The sequence below is a fragment of the Rhinoderma darwinii genome, chromosome 10 (assembly GCF_050947455.1).
Source record: "Rhinoderma darwinii isolate aRhiDar2 chromosome 10, aRhiDar2.hap1, whole genome shotgun sequence".
In the NCBI taxonomy this organism is placed as follows: Eukaryota; Metazoa; Chordata; class Amphibia; order Anura; family Rhinodermatidae; genus Rhinoderma; species Rhinoderma darwinii.
The window spans coordinates 77,960,757-77,982,539 of NC_134696.1; positions in this window are offsets into that span (position 1 = coordinate 77,960,757).

Sequence of the window (21,783 nt, forward strand, 5' to 3'; positions counted from 1 at the left end):
TGTGAGTGTGTACTGAGCTCAGGTGGGGGTTTCCAGAGTCGACCCCTGGCAGAAGAGGAAGACCCTCCTGCTTTCCTATAGAGCTCCTAGCAAGATTCGGGTGGAGGCACTGTGCCATAGTGAGGTGAGAACTACACTACACCCTGCCTACAGAGGTCGGCCCAAAGGGGTGTTACAGTGGAGGCACTGCTGAGATAACGAAAGAAACAGCCGCCATGGAAACGTTCACCGAGGGACAGGTGTACACGTGGTGTGAGAAGATGAGCGCTGCTGCGGAACATAGTTTTGTAGTGTGGGGCAAACTCTTTAAGGCGTCTAATGATGACATACTGCAGATAGTAAACAGGCTTCATGGGATTGTCCACCCCAAAGTGATTTACCGGCGGGAAGAAGAAGTGGGGCAATTGTCAGCAGCTTTAATAGCCACGGAAAGGGTTTTAGAGAGAGAATACTTCCCATCTGTTATAGCTGTGCCACCAGAACATGGTCGGCAATGGACGATCGTATGGCCTATGAGGCCTGCAGCAACCTTGCATCAGGATCCATTCATTCAGAATAGGAGGCCCAGTAGATGTTTACCTACTACTCCACCTCAGGCCAAGTCAGAGGAGTCTACTGCTACTGCTGACGTGCTGATGGCAGCCATGGAGAAGTTAGTCAGCCAATTTGTAAAGATGCAGCCTGAGGTGAGCTACCGCCGTCTGAGGACCTTCTCAGGTGTCACCCCTACCCCAGCTGGAGAAGAAGGGTATGACACATGGAGAGATGTTACCTTGCAGTACCTAGAAGAGTGGCAGTGTACTGATATTGCAAAGAAGCAGAGAATAGTGGAGAGTTTGAGGGGTCCGGCTATGGAAGTGATACAAGCTGCATGGCGAAGCAAGCCCCAAGCAACTTCCCAAGACTATATGGCTGCTCTGGAGGATGCTTTTGGGTCCCCAGAGGACGCCACAGACCTACTTTATAAACTCCGTACTACATACCAAGATCCTGGTGAGAAAATGTCTGACTATCTTTACAGACTAGACAAGCTGGTTCACAGAATAGTATCCAAAGGCGGGCTTAGCCCTGGAGAAGTTGACCGGTGCCGCCTTGATCAAGTACTGCGTGGAGCTCTGACCCAGGACCCTATCGCTCAAAGATTGAGGTGCTGTGATAAAGAGAAAATTCCCCATTCCTTCCCTCAGTTACTTAAAGGAACAGTGTCATCACAAATTATTTTTTTATATGTTAAAGATGTTAGTGCTTTATTAAAAACGTTTATATTTATTTGTGTGTTTGTGTTTTACTTTTTCTTATTTTTACACTTTTTCTTCCCTATGGGCTGTCATTTTTTGTTCCATTTCTGTATGTGTCGATTAACGACACATACAGACATGGAATACGGCAGCCACAGTCCCATAGGGACTGCGAACGGCTCCCGTCCCATTCACTTGTGTGTACGGCGTCTGTGTGGGAACTGCGCATGCGCCGCTCCCACACAGTCCAATTTGAAATTGGCGCCGTCCGGCGCCATTTTCCTGTGGACCGGAAGTCGCGGCCGGACAGTAATATTACTACTTCCGGTCGCGGCTTCCGGACTTGTGCACTTGAACCAGCGGCAGCAGACGGAGCGGACGGGCCGGAGGGAGCCGCGGCGGCAGGAGCAGGTAAGAGATTTCAATGTATGTTCGTGTTTGTGTGTGTTTACTACTGTATGTAAACCTACTACACTGTGTGTTAGCGCAAAAAATGGCGACACACAGTGTAGGAGGTTACACCGTTCGAACCCCTCGTTTATCACGGCACTAGCCAGGATAAAGGAGGGGGGGGGATGCTGAGAGCTCACTAGAGCGAGGGCTTTTTACCCAATTTTGCAATGCTGCAATTTTGGGAATAGCTCCATCTAGTGACCAGAAATGGGTAATACTATAAATTAGAATTAATTTATAATATTTCCTGACTCGTGAAAAAAATAAAAAAAATTTGAACAATGTTTAATCACCCACACACTAAATGTTTAATTTTTTAAAAAAAAACATGTTTTTCTGGCAACACATTCCCTTTAAGGAAGTGCGACTAGAGGAAGTTACTTTGACAGCCAGGGAGCAGACCCCCAAGATGGTAGCTGCTGTTGCTCTAAAGCCTATGCCAAATTGTCGCGAGGAGGAGCTTCTTAAAATCATAGAGAAGCAGGGGGAGCAAATTGCACAACTCTTAAAGGAACAGTGTCATCACAAATTATTTTTTTATATGTTAAAGATGTTAGTGCTTTATTAAAAACGTTTATATTCATTTGTGTGTTTGTGTTTTACTTTTTCTTATTTTTACACTTTTTCTTCCCTATGGGGGCTGCCATTTTTTGTTCCATTTCTGTCTGTGTCGATTAACGACACATACAGACATGGAATACGGCAGCCACAGTCCCATAGGGACTGTGAAAGGCTCCCGTCCCATTGACTTCAGTGTACGGCGTCTGTGTGGGAACTGCGCATGCGCCGCTCCCACACAGTCCAATTCGAAATTGGCGCCGTCCGGCGCCATTTTCCTGTGGACCGGAAGTCGCGGCCGGACAGTAATATTACTACTTCCGGTCGCGGCTTCCGGACTTGTGCACTTGGACCAGCGGCAGCAAACGGAGCGGACGGGCCGGAGGGAGCCGCGGCGGCAGGAGCAGGTAAGAGATTTCAATGTATGTTCGTGTTTGTGTGTGTTTACTACTGTATGTAAACCTACTACGCTGTGTGTTAGCTCAAAAAATGGCGACACACAGTGTAGGAGGTTACACCATTCAAACCCCTCGTTTATCCCGGCACTAGCCAGGATAAAGGAGGGGGGGATGCTGAGAGCTCACTAGAGCGAGGGCTTTTAACCCAATGTTGCAATGCTGCAATTTTGGGAAATAGCTCCATCTAGTGACCAAAAATGGGTAGTATTATAAATTAGAAATAATTTATAATATTTCCTGACTCGTGAAAAAAATAAAAAAAATGTGAACAATGTTTAATCACCCACACACTAAATGTTTAATTAAAAAAAAAAAAACATGTTTTTCTGGCAACACCATGCCTTTAAGTGCCCAGACTAAGGAAGTGGAGTGGTTAAAACAGGTTGCTGAGGCTGTCACTGAGAGACATCAGCAGTCCCCGAGAAGGGCAAGTGATGATCCATGGAGAGGTAGAGATATGAAAACAGAGGGGTGCTTTGTGTGTGGGGAGTCTAGCCACACAGCTCGCCAGTGCCCGAAGAAGTGGCATTCCAAGATGTCTCCGTCTCCTCCCCATCAGAAGAATAGGCTGTCGGGAAATGGGAAAGGGGGCCAGTAGAGTCCCATACTGGCCCCCCGTCAATATCAAAGGCATACTCTACTGCCCCATCTACTGTTGCTCGGTTGGAACAACTTCCTGAAGGTTTAGTAGGACCGGCCCCACATGTACCAGCCTGTATCAATGATCAACCATGTACTGTGTTGCTGGATAGCGGATCTCAAGTCTCCATCATTTTTGAGAAATGGTACAAGAAATACCTGTCAGACGTGCCCATACAGCCCTTATCGGGCATTGTGGTTTGGGGGTTGAGTGAACATAGCTACCCATACAGAGGATATGTGTCTGTTATGCTACGGTTCCCGAAGACAGTTGCTGGAGTGGAGAAGGGGTCTGTGTGTTAGCGCAAAAAATGGCGACACACAGTGTAGGAGGTTACACCGTTCGAACCCCTCGTTTATCACGGCACTAGCCAGGATAAAGGAGGGGGGGGATGCTGAGAGCTCACTAGAGCGAGGGCTTTTTACCCAATTTTGCAATGCTGCAATTTTGGGAATAGCTCCATCTAGTGACCAGAAATGGGTAATACTATAAATTAGAATTAATTTATAATATTTCCTGACTCGTGAAAAAAATAAAAAAAATTTGAACAATGTTTAATTACCCACACACTAAATGTTTAATTTTTTTAAAAAAAACATGTTTTTCTGGCAACACATTCCCTTTAAGGAAGTGCGACTAGAGGAAGTTACTTTGACAGCCAGGGAGCAGACCCCCAAGATGGTAGCTGCTGTTGCTCTAAAGCCTATGCCAAATTGTCGCGAGGAGGAGCTTCTTAAAATCATAGAGAAGCAGGGGGAGCAAATTGCACAACTCTTAAAGGAACAGTGTCATCACAAATTATTTTTTTATATGTTAAAGATGTTAGTGCTTTATTAAAAACGTTTATATTCATTTGTGTGTTTGTGTTTTACTTTTTCTTATTTTTACACTTTTTCTTCCCTATGGGGGCTGCCATTTTTTGTTCCATTTCTGTCTGTGTCGATTAACGACACATACAGACATGGAATACGGCAGCCACAGTCCCATAGGGACTGTGAAAGGCTCCCGTCCCATTGACTTCAGTGTACGGCGTCTGTGTGGGAACTGCGCATGCGCCGCTCCCACACAGTCCAATTCGAAATTGGCGCCGTCCGGCGCCATTTTCCTGTGGACCGGAAGTCGCGGCCGGACAGTAATATTACTACTTCCGGTCGCGGCTTCCGGACTTGTGCACTTGGACCAGCGGCAGCAAACGGAGCGGACGGGCCGGAGGGAGCCGCGGCGGCAGGAGCAGGTAAGAGATTTCAATGTATGTTCGTGTTTGTGTGTGTTTACTACTGTATGTAAACCTACTACGCTGTGTGTTAGCTCAAAAAATGGCGACACACAGTGTAGGAGGTTACACCATTCAAACCCCTCGTTTATCCCGGCACTAGCCAGGATAAAGGAGGGGGGGATGCTGAGAGCTCACTAGAGCGAGGGCTTTTAACCCAATGTTGCAATGCTGCAATTTTGGGAAATAGCTCCATCTAGTGACCAAAAATGGGTAGTATTATAAATTAGAAATAATTTATAATATTTCCTGACTCGTGAAAAAAATAAAAAAAATGTGAACAATGTTTAATCACCCACACACTAAATGTTTAATTAAAAAAAAACAAACATGTTTTTCTGGCAACACCATGCCTTTAAGTGCCCAGACTAAGGAAGTGGAGTGGTTAAAACAGGTTGCTGAGGCTGTCACTGAGAGACATCAGCAGTCCCCGAGAAGGGCAAGTGATGATCCATGGAGAGGTAGAGATATGAAAACAGAGGGGTGCTTTGTGTGCGGGGAGTCTAGCCACACAGCTCGCCAGTGCCCGAAGAAGTGGCATTCCAAGATGTCTCCGTCTCCTCCCCATCAGAAGAATAGGCTGTCGGGAAATGGGAAAGGGGGCCAGTAGAGTCCCATACTGGCCCCCCGTCAATATCAAAGGCATACTCTACTGCCCCATCTACTGTTGCTCGGTTGGAACAACTTCCTGAAGGTTTAGTAGGACCGGCCCCACATGTACCAGCCTGTATCAATGATCAACCATGTACTGTGTTGCTGGATAGCGGATCTCAAGTCTCCATCATTTTTGAGAAATGGTACAAGAAATACCTGTCAGACGTGCCCATACAGCCCTTATCGGGCATTGTGGTTTGGGGGTTGAGTGAACATAGCTACCCATACAGAGGATATGTGTCTGTTATGCTACGGTTCCCGAAGACAGTTGCTGGAGTGGAGAAGGGGATACCCATCATTGCACTAGTCTGTCCAGAGTCTGAAGCAGACCAGAGATCCGTGCCTATTATAGTGGGGACAAATGCGAACATCTTCCGTACCCTAGCACAGTGGTGTTGAGAAATCGGGGGCAATAATTATTCCCAGACCCTCACGATTCACCCAGCCTGTCTGGCTGCTTACGTGAGAAAGGAGGAGGAAAAAGAAAGGGAACTACGTCCTGAATGTTTCAATCCCTGTTTTGAAGATAGTGACCTACAGGAGGAAGAAAAGGGGTCACTAATAAAGGGCCTGATGGAGCGTGGTGCTACTTTCTCATTAGGAGACTGGGATCTGGGCCTGGCACAAGGAGTGGAACACCGCATCCGACTGAATGATGAGAAGCCTTTCCAAGAGAGGTCCCGAAGGCTAGCTCCTGCTGATATTGAAGATGTCAGGCAGCATCTAAGAGGCCTGCTAGATACTGGAGTCATCCTAGAGTCCAACAGCCCATATGCTTCTCCCATAGTGGTTGCTTGGAAGAAAAATGGGGATATCCGGATGTGTGTGGATTACCGCACTTTAAACAGGCGCACGGTTCCTGACCAATACACTGTGCCCAGGATTGATGAAGCTTTGTATTGCCTACAAAGCAGCAAGTGGTTTTCTGTGCTTGATCTCCGGAGTGGTTATTACCAGATACCCATGAATAAAGAGGATCAAGAGAAGACCGCTTTCATATGCCCCATTGGGTTCTTCCAGTTCCAGAGGATGCCCCAAGGAGTTACTGGTGCTCCCGCCACTTTCCAGAGGTGCATGGATAAGGTGATGGGGAACAAGAATTTCCGGGAAGTACTGGTCTACCTAGATGACCTTATCGTTTTTGGGCAAACCATAGAAGAGCACAACCAGAGATTGTTCAAGGTACTGGATCGGCTGAAGAAGGCTGGGCTCAAGTTGTCCCTCGACAAGTGTCGGTTCTGCCAGAAGACTGTGAAATATGTGGGACACATTGTCAGCCGGGAAGGGATCTCTACAGACCCAGCCAAAGTGGAAGCTGTAGTCAAATGGCCCAAGCCCACCAAATTGGGGGAGCTCCGGTCTTTTCTAGGATTCTGTGGGTACTACAGAAGATTTGTACCACAGTACTCAAAGATTACGAAGCCTCTGACTGCCCTCACCCAGGGGTATCCCAGAGGGACAAATCACTCCAAGAAGCCAGCTAAGCAGTCCTACTTCAAGGTTAATGAGCTGTTTGGAGAAAGATGGACACCTGCATGTGATGAGGCATTTGAAAAGCTGAAGTCCTGCCTTACACAGGCTCCAGTGTTGGCCTATGCGGACCCCAGCAAGCCATACGTGCTGCATGTGGATGCTTCCCTTGAGGGGCTCGGAGCAGTCCTGTATCAGGATCATGGTGGTTCTCTGCGACCAGTCTATTACATCAGTCGAGGATTGACTCAGAGTGAGCGCAACTACCCAGCACACAAGCTTGAGTTCCTAGCATTGAAGTGGGCAGTGGTGGACAAGCTGCATGACTACCTTTATGGGGTACTATTTGAAGTTCACACCGACAACAATCCTCTGACCTATGTGAGGACCACAGCCAAGCTTGATGCAACTGGGCATCGGTGGCTTGCAGCGCTGGCAGTGTACGACTTCAGCTTGAAGTACCGTCCGGGCACCACCAACATTGATGCTGACGCCCTATCCCGTCTGCCCAGGCAGCTGCTGTATGATGACGAAGAGACCTGGATAGAGGTTCCTGCCCCAGAGGTAAAAGTCATGTGTCGCAGACACCAAGCCAAGACTGTTCCTTTACTGGGCTGCGCCCATTTCTTAGGGGTTTCAGAGGAGGCCATTCCACCCTTGTTTTGCCAGTTGACTAAGGTGAATACTGAGTCCCTGCCTCAATTAACCAGAAGCCAAGTAGAGAAAGCCCAACAGGAAGATCCTTCTGTGGGAGTGGTCCGGTGGTCAGTGAAAAGGGGCTGGAGACCTGAGAGGAATGCTCTGAAAACAGAAGAGTCCATATTGCTTGCTCGCCAGTCAGAATTTCTAGTAGTAAGAAATGGACTGCTGTATCGAGAGGCCAAATGGCAAAATGGAGAGGTGACAAAACAGCTGGTGCTACCTGGCCAGTTTAGGGAGATGGTCATGAAGGCTTTGCATGATGACCACGAGCATCTTGGCATTGAAAAGACAACTGGCCTTGTTGCAGACAGATTCTACTGGCCAAGAATGGAAGCAGACATTGAGGGCTACTGCAAGTCATGTGCACGGTGTGTTCTGAGAAAGACTTTGCCCACTCGATCAGCCCCTCTTGTTAACATCACAAGTGATGGTCCACTGGAGCTAGTGTGCATTGATTTCCTCTCCATTGAGCCTGACGAGGGCAATGTCAGTAATGTCCTAGTGGTCACTGACCACTTCACCCGTTATGTGCAAGCCTACTCTACCAAAGATCAGAGAGCGGTCACCGTGGCCAAAACATTGTGGGAGAAGTACTTTGTACATTATGGGCTGCCAGCCCGCATCCATGCTGACCAAGGAAGAGACTTTGAGAGTCGGCTGCTCAAGGAGCTGTGTGAGATCTGTGGGATCAGGAAATCTAGAACCACACCTTTCCACCCCCAAGGGGATCCTCAACCAGAGAGATTCAACCGTACCCTTCTCAACATGTTGGGCACCTTGGACCCCAAGCAGAAAGGACGCTGGAGCCGAGACATAAGTCAGTTCGTTCATGCCTACAATTGCACCAAAAATGAGTCAACTGGGTACTCCCCCTACTTCCTCATGCTTTGTAGGGAAGCCCGACTACCAGTGGATATTAGCTTTGGAGTATCACCTGACCAGTCATCGGGAAATACATATTTGAAGTATGTGTCGCAGTTAAAGGAAGAATTGAAGGAGGCTTACAGATTGGCTGACCAGGCTTCCAGTCGATCAGGAAGGCGAAACAAAAACCATTATGACTGCAGAGTCCGAGAGCAAGTTCTTCAGCCTGGAGATAGGGTCCTCATTCAACAGCTTGGCCTTCATGGAAAGCACAAGCTTGCTGATCGGTGGCGTCCAGAACCCTATGTGGTGGTAGAAAAGCTGCCTGGTGTTCCAGCCTACAGAGTGAAGCCTGAGAATGGAAGTAGGACCATCAAGACCTATCATCGCCAGCATCTGTTGCCTGTAGGACAAAATATTTGTTTGCAACAGCCACAAGCAAATGGAGCCAAGACGCCCACCTGGCCTCCTAGAAGGAGTGGCCGCCATCGACGAGGGATCAGCCCAGTGCTTCCCCCTGAAGGAAGTGATAGTGAATCCAGTGATGAATGGGGTCCAGACTACAGATGGGTAAGCAACCCAGGCCCTATCATCAAAGATGGTACAGATCGGTTGCTTGATGTGAACAACTAGGAAGAATCCAGTCTAGAAGACAGCATACCGTGTCCCCAGTCGGGGGAGAATTTAGACGATATAGAGTCACCAGGTGACGAAGTAAGCATCATGGAACCTGAGCCTGAAAGTCAAGAGCTAGGGGTCGAGGAGGGGGCTCCCACAGTGCACACTCGTCCCAGGCGGGACACTAGGCCCCCAATGATGCTAACCTATGATAGAATGGGGCATGCTACTGAGGTACCCAGAGTATTACACCCCAATTTCATTGACATGTGGCCATATTTCCCCTCTGTGCCCATGTGGCATGGAAATGGTATGTGCGTGACTGATTGTGGTGTTGGTCAGGATGCTTTAACGCCAATTTGTATTTCAGGTGGTGAGTCTTCACTTTGTGCTCGGACACTAGCACCGACTCACCATGGGGAGAGTGTAACACCTGCAGAGAAAGCATTGTATATAGAGGATGCTGCAGCTAATGCCAAGCAGGGACTCGCATCAACAGACTTTAGCACATCTTCTTCTGAAGTGCAGTGGACTACATGTCCCAGCACCACTTGCTTCCCTATACCCCTGCAGCCTAGGAGAGGAGCAGCAGAGGGGAGCACTGATTGGCTGAGCAGGGGATTGTGGGACAAGGCTGAGCAGGGAGGAGAGACAGTGGCCATCTTTGAGAGAGACACATGGTCAGGAGATAGGGAGACTGTGAGTGCATTGCAGAGAGAAGAGAGTCCTGCACTGGGGCACACAGCACAGAGACCCAGAGACAGTCCTGACAGCCCAGCAGCTCACTGTATGAGAGAAAGAAATGCTGCAGCAGCATCACCTCTGCAAAACAGCCTGATTCCAGGGAGGTTCCCTGCTCTGCAGCACAGGAGGATTTTGCCTGCCACTCCATTGTCGTCCAGGCGTCTGAACGCTGCGGCCCCGAGCTGGATCCCAGGGGAATATCCTCTTTGCTGCAAGAAGTAGTGAGTACACATTGCTGGAACTTATTGTGCTGATATTGAGGACTTAGTGAGAGAACTGTTCTTGAGAGGAAGTTCAGTATCTAAGTGCACCAACGGTTCCTGAAAAGCGCGCCAACGTCCGCGGCAACAGGGCCCCAACGTTTGGACTGTGTTCATTGCATTACTGCAGCCATTAGTACAGTATAAGTGTGTGCCAGTTATTACCAGCCCTATAAGTGTGTGTGAGTGATTATTATCCTGTGTGGGTCACTGAGATACTGTATATGTTTGGTGAAGACAGTATCCTAACCCTTTGTTCGCCCATGTTTACCTTTCCCTAAATAAAACAGTTGAGTAGTTTCACCATAACCTCTTGTGAGTGTGTACTGAGCTCAGGTGGGGGTTTCCCGAGTCGACCCCTGGCAGAAGAGGAAGACCCTCCTGCTTTCCTATAGAGCTCCTAGCAAGATTCGGGTGGAGGCACTGCGCCATAGTGAGGTGAGAACTACACTACACCCTGCCTACAGAGGTCGGCCCAAAGGGGTGTTACATATATAACATCTGTTATTTGTTGTGGGTTTCACCTCCCCATTGAATTAAATTGGGAAAACCCAAAACAAATAAGCAGCATTTACGCAAATACAATTGACATGCTGCGAAATAAAAAACTGCACCGCAGGTAAATTTCTGAGCTCCCCCCCCACTTATTATTTACGCAGCGTGTGGATGAGAATTGTTCACATCTAATCTACTCTGCTGCTACTGTATTAGGGCTTGTCCACACTTAACAGAATTGCTGCGTATTTTCCGCACGGAAAATACGCAGAATACAGTAGCAGCAAAGTGAGTGAGATTTAACAAATCCTATCCACACGCTGCGTACAATTTCCAACCAGAAATTTTGTCCTGCAGTGCGTATTTTTCGTGCTGCAGCATGTCAATTCCTGCTGCGAACAGTGGACTGAATTGCTTCGTTTTTCAGACGTCACCATCCCCCAACATTGAGAAAACTCAGCAAAATACGCACCATTTTCTGCAGCAAAAACTCAGGAAATGGTGCTTCTAAAGCAGCACAGGGAGATGTAAGAAAGCAGCACAGACCACGTCTGCTAATAGATGGGAGTCAGACAGAAGCTCACCTCGCCTCATGACAGGTGCAGCCTCCGGTTCAAGAGATGCCACCGGGCATGAAGGGGTCTGTGCGGTTCAGGCGGCCATGGGCCCCCTGGGAGCCTTGGGCCCCGGGCGGCCGCCCAAACCGCCCTAATGATGATCTGCCACTGAGAGTCACCACGCCTTGCCTCCTGCCAGTACCAGGCTCTTCTGGGGCTGGCCAACTCTCTCCTCTTCCTCTGTCTTCGTTTCCCTTGAAGTCTTCATTCCTTCTAGTTATAACAGCCCCGTAGAAGCGTCAGCACCGCAGGGTATCACAGCCTTTCCTCTTTCAGGGTCCTGAAAACAGACAAAAACAGCATATTAACAGTAAATCATCACATCAGGTGTCCTGACAGTTTCTCAACAGCTTTACAGTCCTTCTTAAAAATCCAGGTAACTATATACAAATAAAGGATGAACAGACATTCCATAGTCTATAAATGTGGGGCGGGTAACATATTTCTCCCTCCGACTGTATTAGAACTGAAAGTGCTACATGTGCTATATCAAACAATAGAACCCTTTTGAGTATTGTTTCATGAAACTCCAGATTTGAACTTCCTAACATCATAGCAACCCCCATACAAATTTTTTTCAGCGGTTGTTAAGGGTCTTCATTCTAAAAAATCATCAAACTGTCTAGACCCAGCACACCTCTGACTGTAACTTTTGTCACATTATAGGGTTTGCTTTCCCCAGTAACTATGGTATGGTATAAAGTAACTGCCAGTATGGTGTTGACGAGGTTAAAAGGGTTGTTCAGTCCTAAGAAATTGATGGCCTATTCTTCTTCGTGAGAGGGAGCAGGCTGTAATACTGTGTACCGCCGCTATAACTGTTTTGGCGATTCACAGTGTGAGCAGTAAAGGAAATGAAGGGGAAGCTGCGCAACGTATGCGCGATGCGGACCCTTCAAAACAGCTGATCTGCGGGGGTGCCGGGAGTAGCACCCCGACCGATCAGATATTAACCCCTTCAGGACACACCCTGTTTTGGCCTTAAAGACTTAGCTGATTTTTAAAAAATCTGACATGTGTCACTTTATGTCGTAATAAACATTGGAATGCTTTTACCTATCCTAACGCTTCTGAAATGAGTTAGTGAAAAAATTTGGTCGATGAATTCAATATTTCTTTGTGAAAAACACCAAAGTTTTGAGAAAAGGTGCAAAAATTAGCGCTTTTGTAAATTGAAATGTATCTGCTTGTAAAACAGATAGTAATACCACACAAAATACTTACTATTTCACATATCCCATATGTCTGTTTTATGTTGGCATTGTTTTTTTGGACATTATTTTCCTTTTCTAGGATGTTACAAGGCTTAGAACATTAGCAGCAATTTCTCACATATTTAAGAAAATTTCAAAAGGCTATTTTTTCAGGGACCAGTACAGTTGTGAAGTGACTTTGAGGGGTCCATACAATACAAACCCATTTTGAAAACTGCACCCCTGACAGTATTCAAAACAGCATTAAGAAAGTTTTTTAACCCTATTAGGCATTTCACAAGAATTAAAGCAAAGTATGGGTGACATTTCCAAATTTATGAATTTTTTTGCAGAAATTCATATTCCTTTTTTTTTTCTGTACCACAGAAGGTTTGAGCAGAGAAACACAACCTAAGGCTGGATTCACACGATCGTGGCGTTTTTGCGCGCGTGAAAAACGCAGCGTTTTGGTTGCGTGGTAGTTGCGTGTGGCATCCGTTAGGGCTGCGTGATTGCGTATTTTACGCGCGTATGGCATGCGTTTTTTACGCACGTCAAAACAACGGAGGGTGGAGTAATGGAGAGGGCAGCCTACAAAAAGACACCTTCTCCAACACCTGCTTGATGTGAGCACATGTTCGCATCAAGTTTGCACCTTGCAAACTACTTTTGGCCGTGTAGGGTGTTTTTGTTGGTTTTTACAGGTAAAAAAGCTACACTATGCCCTTGACTCCGCTGGGCCGTGTGCTGATATCATGGATGGTTTCTCAGAGATTTGCTTCAGGAGGGAACCCGGAGAAGAGGGAGGATTTGGGTTCATCCACTTGTGGCCCAGCGCACCTCCAAAGGCCATTTTCATACTCTATATGATGACCTTCGCAGCCACCCCGAGAAATTTTGGGCGTTTTGCCGCATGTCTGTGTCGACTTTTGATATTCTGCTGGACCTGATTCGCACAGGAATAACCTACAAGGACACAAATATGCGGCGCTGCATTTCCCCCGAGGAGCGACTCCTTGTGACGTTGAGGTATGTGTGTTTTAAACAATTGCAGCTTACAGGATGGTGTGTGGTTGTCATGTCCTACATCACGTTTATATGTGTGTTGTGTTTTTGCATCTCGCCCATGTAGATTTCTAGCTACTGGAAACAGCTATTATTCGTTACATTTCGAATTCCTTCTTGGAGTGAGCACAATTTCGGGCATTGTGACAGGCACCTGTGTTGTGTTGTGGCTGCGATTGAAGGCCACCGTGATGCCTCAGCCCACGACAGACCACTGGCTTTCGATTTCTGCCGACTTTATCACCACCACCCAATTTCCAAATTGTATTGGTGCCCTAGACGGGAAGCATATTCGGGTAAAGAAGCCCCCCCACTCCGGATCCCGATTCTATAACTCAAACAGTTTTTTTCCATCGTCTTGTTGGCCTTGTCTGACAGCAATTATTGTTTTACCATTGTACATATAGGGTCCTATGGAAGCTCAGCTGATGCCCGCATCTTTCGTACATCCAGGATGGGCCATCGTCTGATGTGAAATCTACTTTCCGTGCCGGCGCCGAACCACCTGCCTGGCTCGCGAGGACCGCCAGTCCCTTATGTGATCGTGGCAGATGAGGGTTTTGGACTCAAGTCAAGTAATGCGCCCATTTGCTCGAAGAGGCTTGGATGACCGCTGGCGCATATTCAATTACCGGCTTAGCAGAGCACGCCGATGTGTGGAATGTGCATTTGGCATAATGTCCTCCAAATGGCGTGTTTTTCTCACCACCATGCAACAGACGCCGCAAAATGTCACCCGTGTCATACAAGCGTGTGTCGTGCTTCATAATTTTTGTCGCATACATGACGCCGGTTGTGATGCCGAATATATTCGCCAAAATGTTTCCACATCAACCATTCCGCAGCAAATTCCACTTGGAAGGGCTCAAACATCTGGGATTCGAGTACGCAACATATTTGCACAATATTTTGACAGCCCCGATGGAGCTGTGGCATGGCAGGAGGATGTTCTGTGAGGGCTGTCCTAGTGTAGATTAGTGGCCCACTGTAGCATTTTTAAGTTAAATTTGTTGTTATTTGGGGAGGGGATATTTAGATTAGGGACTCGCAAGACATGAGGACCCTTGACGTGGGTTGCGAGCTTAGATCTTTGGTGGTTTTTCTTTTTAGTTTGAATGTCCGTTAGACGAATTAGCTTGGGAGGCAGATTGGCTTAGCCCATGTTCACTAATCCCAAGGCAAAATACATTTGTTCCACATTTCTCACACCACTGCAATGCAGGCGAGCACAATATGAGGAATGGAGGAAAACCACCAAAGATACACTAATACCTCAATCATGGCATGCTACAATCTTGCTCCATCGGCATAATATTTGAACATTACCTAAAAGAATCTTTGGGGAAACCTGGGTTCCACCACATAGATGGAGGCAAACACATCAAATCTTACTTGTAAACAGAAAAACAATTTAATCTGTAATTTCAAACGGTAACTTTTAACAGGAACCAGCAGGCATCCAGAAATAGAAAACGCACCAACATGATGCTACATTAACATACTGGGACTTCGATGTTTACATCACCATATCGAGCCACCCGTAATCGGCCTACACACATCTATAAATCATGATACCTGTGTGATGGCGACTGATGGCTCTGCATTTCAGCACCACTATACTGTCCCTGGGCCTGCTGAGGATGTTCCTCAACAGCATAGTGGTGCTGATACAGAGGGTTGAACCCTGTCGGGGGGCCCTGGCCAAAGGGAGGCTGGGGTCTGACGTAGGGGGCGAAAGGGCGCTCCCGAGGCACCACATGACCAGGTGACATTATGGTCACCATCGGCCGTTGGTACTGTGGCCGTGGAAAGGTGTGTGCAGGCTGGGAAGGGAGAGGTGCAGTAGAGGGCACCAAATCCTCAGGCAATCCACGCCATTGCTCTATTACCTGGAAGCACTGGCGTGGATTGTTTGGAGGAGTGGCAGAGTCAATTATAGCAAGGATGGCCCCTTGGACGCGTGCCCTCCGGTAGTCCGGGACTCGCCGGAGTAGCGGCGCTATGGTACGGCCAAAAGCGTCACATCCATCCTCCTCCGAACAGCGCCGAAGGTACTCCAGGACTCTCGAGTCCACGTTGGCACCTGCTGTGGCAACCTGGGTGCGCCGGCGTCTGGCTGGTGGCGTCCGGGGATTGTCCACGTCCCGTGGCAGCTGGGGTTGGCTGCTTAACTGGGTGGCTGCTTGTGTTTGCGTGAGGTCGGGGGTCAAGGGCAGCACGGGTTGTTGTTCCGTGACCAGCTGCAACTCCACATGGCCAGCCTCCTCCTCGGTGTCATTGAGATTATCACTGCATCTGCCAGAAACATTTTGTGTTACTCCTTTTAACATGTCCACAAGGGTCAAACAGCTTTTTAGGCCGATTATACAGTGAACACACACATGTCATCAAGGTACAGTCAGTACTTACGGCCGCATCTCCATAATGTACTTGAGGAACATCAGCTGTTTCATATATATGTAGGGGCGTTTTTTGGACGCCCCATCCCCACTTCGCCCTCTGCTTCCAAATTCCCTCCTGAACTGATCCCGACAGCTCCTCCACCGTGTTTTAACATCATCAACTGGACATAGGAACAGGAAACAGACAAAAATAGGAGACCATGTGACCTAACAGAAAACTGCACTTGTCCGAAACGTCGCTAAACTTTAAACACAACTAAACATTAAACACTTGCCTAATGATGCAGTGACACACCTGCGACAAAGCACAGTACAAACATGTGAAACACAAGGATATACACTACAGCATGGCCGATTGCATTAGCATCAATAGAGATCTGCGCTTACCTATGCTTTTGCGGTCTCTTGTGGTGCTTTTATCCCACTCCTGTCCGAAGAGGCTCTGCGCGACCTCATCCCAGCCAACCTCCTTGCCCGTGCGGTCGTGGTAGGCCTCTGCGTTGGTGTTCCACAACTGGGGTCTGTCATGGACCAAGCAGATAAGTTTTTCAACATCGCACGCACGTGGCATTGCAGCAGATGTCGGTTGGAACTGTGCGCATGTGCTCAGAAAGTGAAAAGCCACTTCCTGGTTTGTACTTGTTTTGTCTAGTTTGGTCAACTCATTTACATAGACTTAACAGGTGTTGCGTGAAAAACGCTGTGCGTACGGAGGTGCTTCCGTGTGACGTGCGTTGTTTTCACGCACCCATTGACTTCAATGGGTGCGTGATGCGTTGAAAACGCAGAATCAACGGACATGTCGTGACTTTTTTGCAACGGAGCAACGCTGCGCAAAAATCACGCACATGTCTGCACGGCCCCATAGACTAATATAGGTCCGTGCAACGCGCATGAAAATCACACGCGTTGCACGCACGTATTTCCCGTTCGTCTGAATAAAGCCTAATATTTATTGCCGCGATTAAGCAGTGCGCTGTGTATACATAGAATAAAGTAGTCCTACTATACGTAGGCAAATCCAGACGTAATAAAGTAGTCATATTATACGTAGGTAAACCTATACACAGCTGACAATGCGCAGTACGTCTGTATACACAGCGCACTGCTTAATCGCGGCGTTTCTTGATGATGACAGCGGTCCTCCTAAACTTCATAATTCTATCATCTGATCTGACTACGGCGCGCATGCGCCGAAACTGATATTTGATCCTAACAATGGCAACATTTACATCATCATCCTTATATGGATATACATATCTTGTAACAGGCTATTCTCAAATAAAATACTCCTACCATTATGGAGTAAAACTAAGACGAAGCTGTTAATACACAATGCGCCTGTACACACAGCGCATCTCTCAGCTCCCGTTACCTCTTTCGATGATGACAGCGGTCTTCCATAATCTCCAAACTCTAACATCTGATTTCACTATGGTACGCATGCACCGAGAACGACATTTGATTGGACAACGGCCATCTCACTGTATAGGCCGGTCTTTATGTCAGTCAAACACAGCGAAGGCTTATCCCTCTCCACAATTTCTATTGGCCGCTCACTGGGGATGACACACCGCAGTAGGTGTGTCTCCCCACTATATTAGGAAGAGGAAATCGCACGCGCGAATAATAGCCCTGAAATTATCCCCTGAGGACGCTGCTGAAGCAGTGAAACATGTCGGGGGGGGGGGGCTAGCGCCTTTTTAATTATCATTGCCGGTTTAGCCATTTGCACTTCACCACCGTGTGACATTAGAGGCTTTTCAAGCAGTCTGCAGCTGCCGACCATGCCTGCCACACTTTACTCATGAGATCTCAACACACACCAGATCTCAAACGTCAGGCTAACCGACTCTGAACATTTTAATTCAATTCAATATTGTACAATTATTTATTTTCTCTGCTGTTTCTAAATTAAACAATAAAAGTTATTTTTTAATGAATGCAACAATTCTATAGCAGCTGGGAAATTGGGATTTTTTGTGCCCTTGCACATCTATCTGTTTGCTTATATTATTTATCCCTGCCAGCTACTAGGGTCCCTGTTAATTTTTATGGACTAAAACACAGACCTCAGAAGCAAAGGAGCACCTAAAGGATTTTGGGGCCTTCTTTTTATTAGAATATATTTTAGGCACCATGTCAGGTTTGGAGAGGTCTTGTGGGGCCAAAACAGTGGAAACACTCCCAAAAAGACACTATTTGGAAAAATACACCCCTCAAGGAATTTATCAAGGGGTATAGTGAGCATTTGGACCCCACAGGTTATTTGCTGTCATGAAGGACAAAAAACACCCCAATATTTGAAAAGCAATTTCTCCCGATTATGGCAATACCCCATATGTGGTAATGCTGGACACAGAGCTCAGAAGGGAAGGAGCACCATTTGGCTTTTGGAGCTCAAGTTTTGCTGCAATAGGTTTTGGGTACCATGTCACATTTACAAAGCCCTGTGGGACCAAAACAGTGAGAAAACCCACAAAAGTGACCCCATTTTGGAAGCTACACCCCACAAAGAATTTATCAAGGGGCATTTTGACCCCAACAGGTTTTTTGCTGACTTTAGTGGAATAGGCCGTGAAAAAGAAAATCTAAATTTTTTTTCTGATAAAATGTAGTTTTAGATCAGATTTTTCCATTTTCACAATAAATAAAGGAAAAAAAGCACACCAAAATTTGTAAAGCAACCTCTTCTGAGCACAGCAATACCCCATATGTGGCAATAGACTGCTGTTTGGACCCACGGCAGGGCTTAGAAGGGAAGGAGCACCATTTGGCCTTTGGTGCTCAAAATTAGCTGGAATGGTTTGCAGCGCCATGTCACATTTGCAAAGCCCCTGCGGTACTAAATCAGTGGAAACCCCCAAAAGTGACTCCATTTGGGAAACTACACACTTTGAGTAAATTATTTAGGGGTGTAGTGAGCTTTTTTTTTTTTAGGGATCATTTTTTAGGGATCATCAGTTTTTTTGCAGAATTTAGTGGAATTAGGCCATGAAATTGAAAACCTATATTTTTTCAGATAAAACTTGGACATTTTAAATTTTTACGAGGAATAAATGAGAAAAAGCACCTGAATATTTGAAAAGCAATTTCTCCCAATTACGGCAATACCCCATAAGTAGTCGTAAACTGCTGTTTGGACACTGCAGGGCTCAAAAGGGAAGGAACGCCATTTGGAGCTCAAATTTAGCTGGAATAATTTTCGGATGCAATGTCACATTTCAAAAGCCTCTGCGGGGCCAAAATAGTAAGTGCCCCCCAAAGATGACCCCATTTGGGAAACTACCCACTTTAAGGAATCTATCTAGTGGTATAGGTATTTTGCAGAGTTTATTGGAATTAGGCCGTAAAAGTTAATATCACATCCACTAAAATGTTGCATTTTTTCATTTTCACAAGGGATAAAGGAGAAAAAGCCACCCAACATTTGTAAAGCAATTTCTCCTGAGTACGGCAATACCCCACATGTGGTCATAACCTGTTATTTGGACACACAGCAAGGCTCAAAAGGGAAGGAGCACAATTTGTTTTTTGGAGTGGAGATTTGACAAAATTAGTTTTCTGACACCATGTTGCATTGAGCTAAGGTACCAGTACATTAGAAAGCCCAGAAAAATTACCCCATTTTAGAAAATACATCCCTGAAGAAATTTATCTAGAGGTATTGTGAGCATTTTGACACCGCAAGTGTTTTGCAGAAATTAGTGCACAGTAGCTGTTGCAGATTGAAAATTGCAATTTTTCCACTGATATGCCATTTCAGTGACCAATATGTTGTACCCAGCTTGTGCCACTGGAGACAGACACCTCATAAATTGTTAAGCGGGTTCTCCAGAGCTCAGAAGGACCGCCATTTGGTTTTTGGAGCCTAGATTTTGCTTGGTAGTAGTTTTGTTTGGGGTTTTACTGGTATTTCAGCTTATAATGTGGGGGCATAAAGTAACTGTCTATAACTGCCCTTAGATTGCTGACATTAACCACAGGAAATATGAGATTAAAATACAGTGATGCTATTTAACCTGTTCCCGTACCACGACGTAATAGAACGTCGTGGTGCGGAGGGGATGATCTATAGAGCGGCTCCACCCATTGAGCTCGCTTCGTACACTCGGCCTAACGGCCAGGAACAGCGTGCTGTTCCTGGCCGTTTAACCCCATAGATGCTGCGATCAATCACGATCGCAGCATATAAGATGTTAGAATGTGGGGGGCGCCCGACAGCTCATTGCCCCCCTGCGATGCGATTGCGGGGTGCCAATGGTTGTTATAGCAGTCCAGGGGCGTAATGAAGGTCCCCAGGACTGCCTTTCTTCATCTCTTGTTAAGAACAACTTCTGGCAGGGCTTAACAGGATTCTGTAAAAATTACAATATACTTCTATACATTAGTATTGGAGTGTATTCCACCAGGGATCTAACAGATTGCTGGTTCAATAAACTGTGTTAAAAAAAGTTTAATAACGTTTTTAGTGGTGTCAAAAAAAAATAAAATATTAAAAGCTCAAATAAACCTTTCCCATTTTTCCTCTAAAGTAATGCAAAAAATAAACATAATTGATATAGCCACCTCCGTAAAAGTAAAAAATATTACAATATTGCATTATTTAATCCACACGGTGCACATCGTACAAAATAAAAAATGTAAACCGCCAAAATCGCTGTTTTATTGTTACTTCATATCCAACAAAAAATTAAATAAAAAGTAATCAAAAAGTCTTATGTAGCCCAAAATGGTACAAATAGAAACTAAAGCTTCTCCCGCAATAATAAGCTCCCAGAATATGGCGACAAAACACAAATACTTTTATTTTTAACAATCATTTTTTTCCTTGTAAAAGTAGTGAAACATCAAAAAACTATATAAATTTGGTATCACCGTAATAGTATTGACCGTTAGAATAAAGATGCCATTTTTACCGTTCGGTGAAAGCCGTAAGAACAAAACCCCTCAAAAAATTGAGGAATCACAGTTTTTTTCCTATTCCATCCCACAAACAATTTTTTACAGTTTTCCAATACATTATAATGGTGTACAAAAAATGGTGCCGTAAAAAACTACAACTTGTCCCGCAAAAAACAAGCCCTTATATGGCTTTATCGACAGAAAAATTAAAAATTTATGACTTTTGGAATGTGGGTCTGAAAAAATTTAAATGAAAATCCCAAAAAATTGCTGTGACGGGAAAGGGTTAACATGTTTAAAGAATCTGTACTGAATTTTTATTTCATTATATCGCAGCTTACTAGGATTGAACCTCTATTGTGATTGACTTGCTATTGTATTCAATGCTATAGATTTATGATGTAATACATTACACAGTGGAATAAAATTAGTTAAGACTCAAATATCTTTGTGTCCTGACTCCATATGTACACATGCACGGCTAAATATTTCCTTCTGGTGCTAACATAATACATTACTAGATGTTATGAAAAATTCTGCCATATCATTTCCTTGAAGGTACCACCTAGATTGTAGAATCTAGAGAGTTGCAGATGGGACATGCTTGTGTGGCTGTGGTATATGGTAAAACCTCGGCTTGTACATGCTTCTCTCTTCTGTCACTCTTGGTGAGTCTTAACTTTGTTCCTCCTCTGGTCTACTGCCTTTATGGCTCCATTAGTGGCATAATGACTGAAGAGGCCCCTCGATGGAGAACAAAAGTGGAGTCAGTACAGAAGTAAAAGGGTAAGGAGTCTATTGTACAAGTACTAACTGTGAAAAATACTCTTGTAAGAGTGATATTCAACAATATACGGGGGCTAATTCAAGATTTATAAACACTGATCATGCCGATGGACGCCACAGATATAGTCTGGTGGCTGTGGAATAGGGTCTAAACCAGGGGTCTCAAGCACGCGGCCCGCGGGCCGCATGCGGCCCCTGGGGCTGTCATCTGCGGCCCGCGGGACACAGAGCCGCTAGTATCGGCTCTGCTCCGAGACTCTGGAATTCCCTGACATCGCTGTCCACATATGAACAGCGATGTCTGGGGCTTCCCCAAAGCCGGAGTCCCGAGCAGAGCGCTGGTGTCGGCTCTGCTCCGGGACTCTGTTGAATTCCCTGACATCGCTGT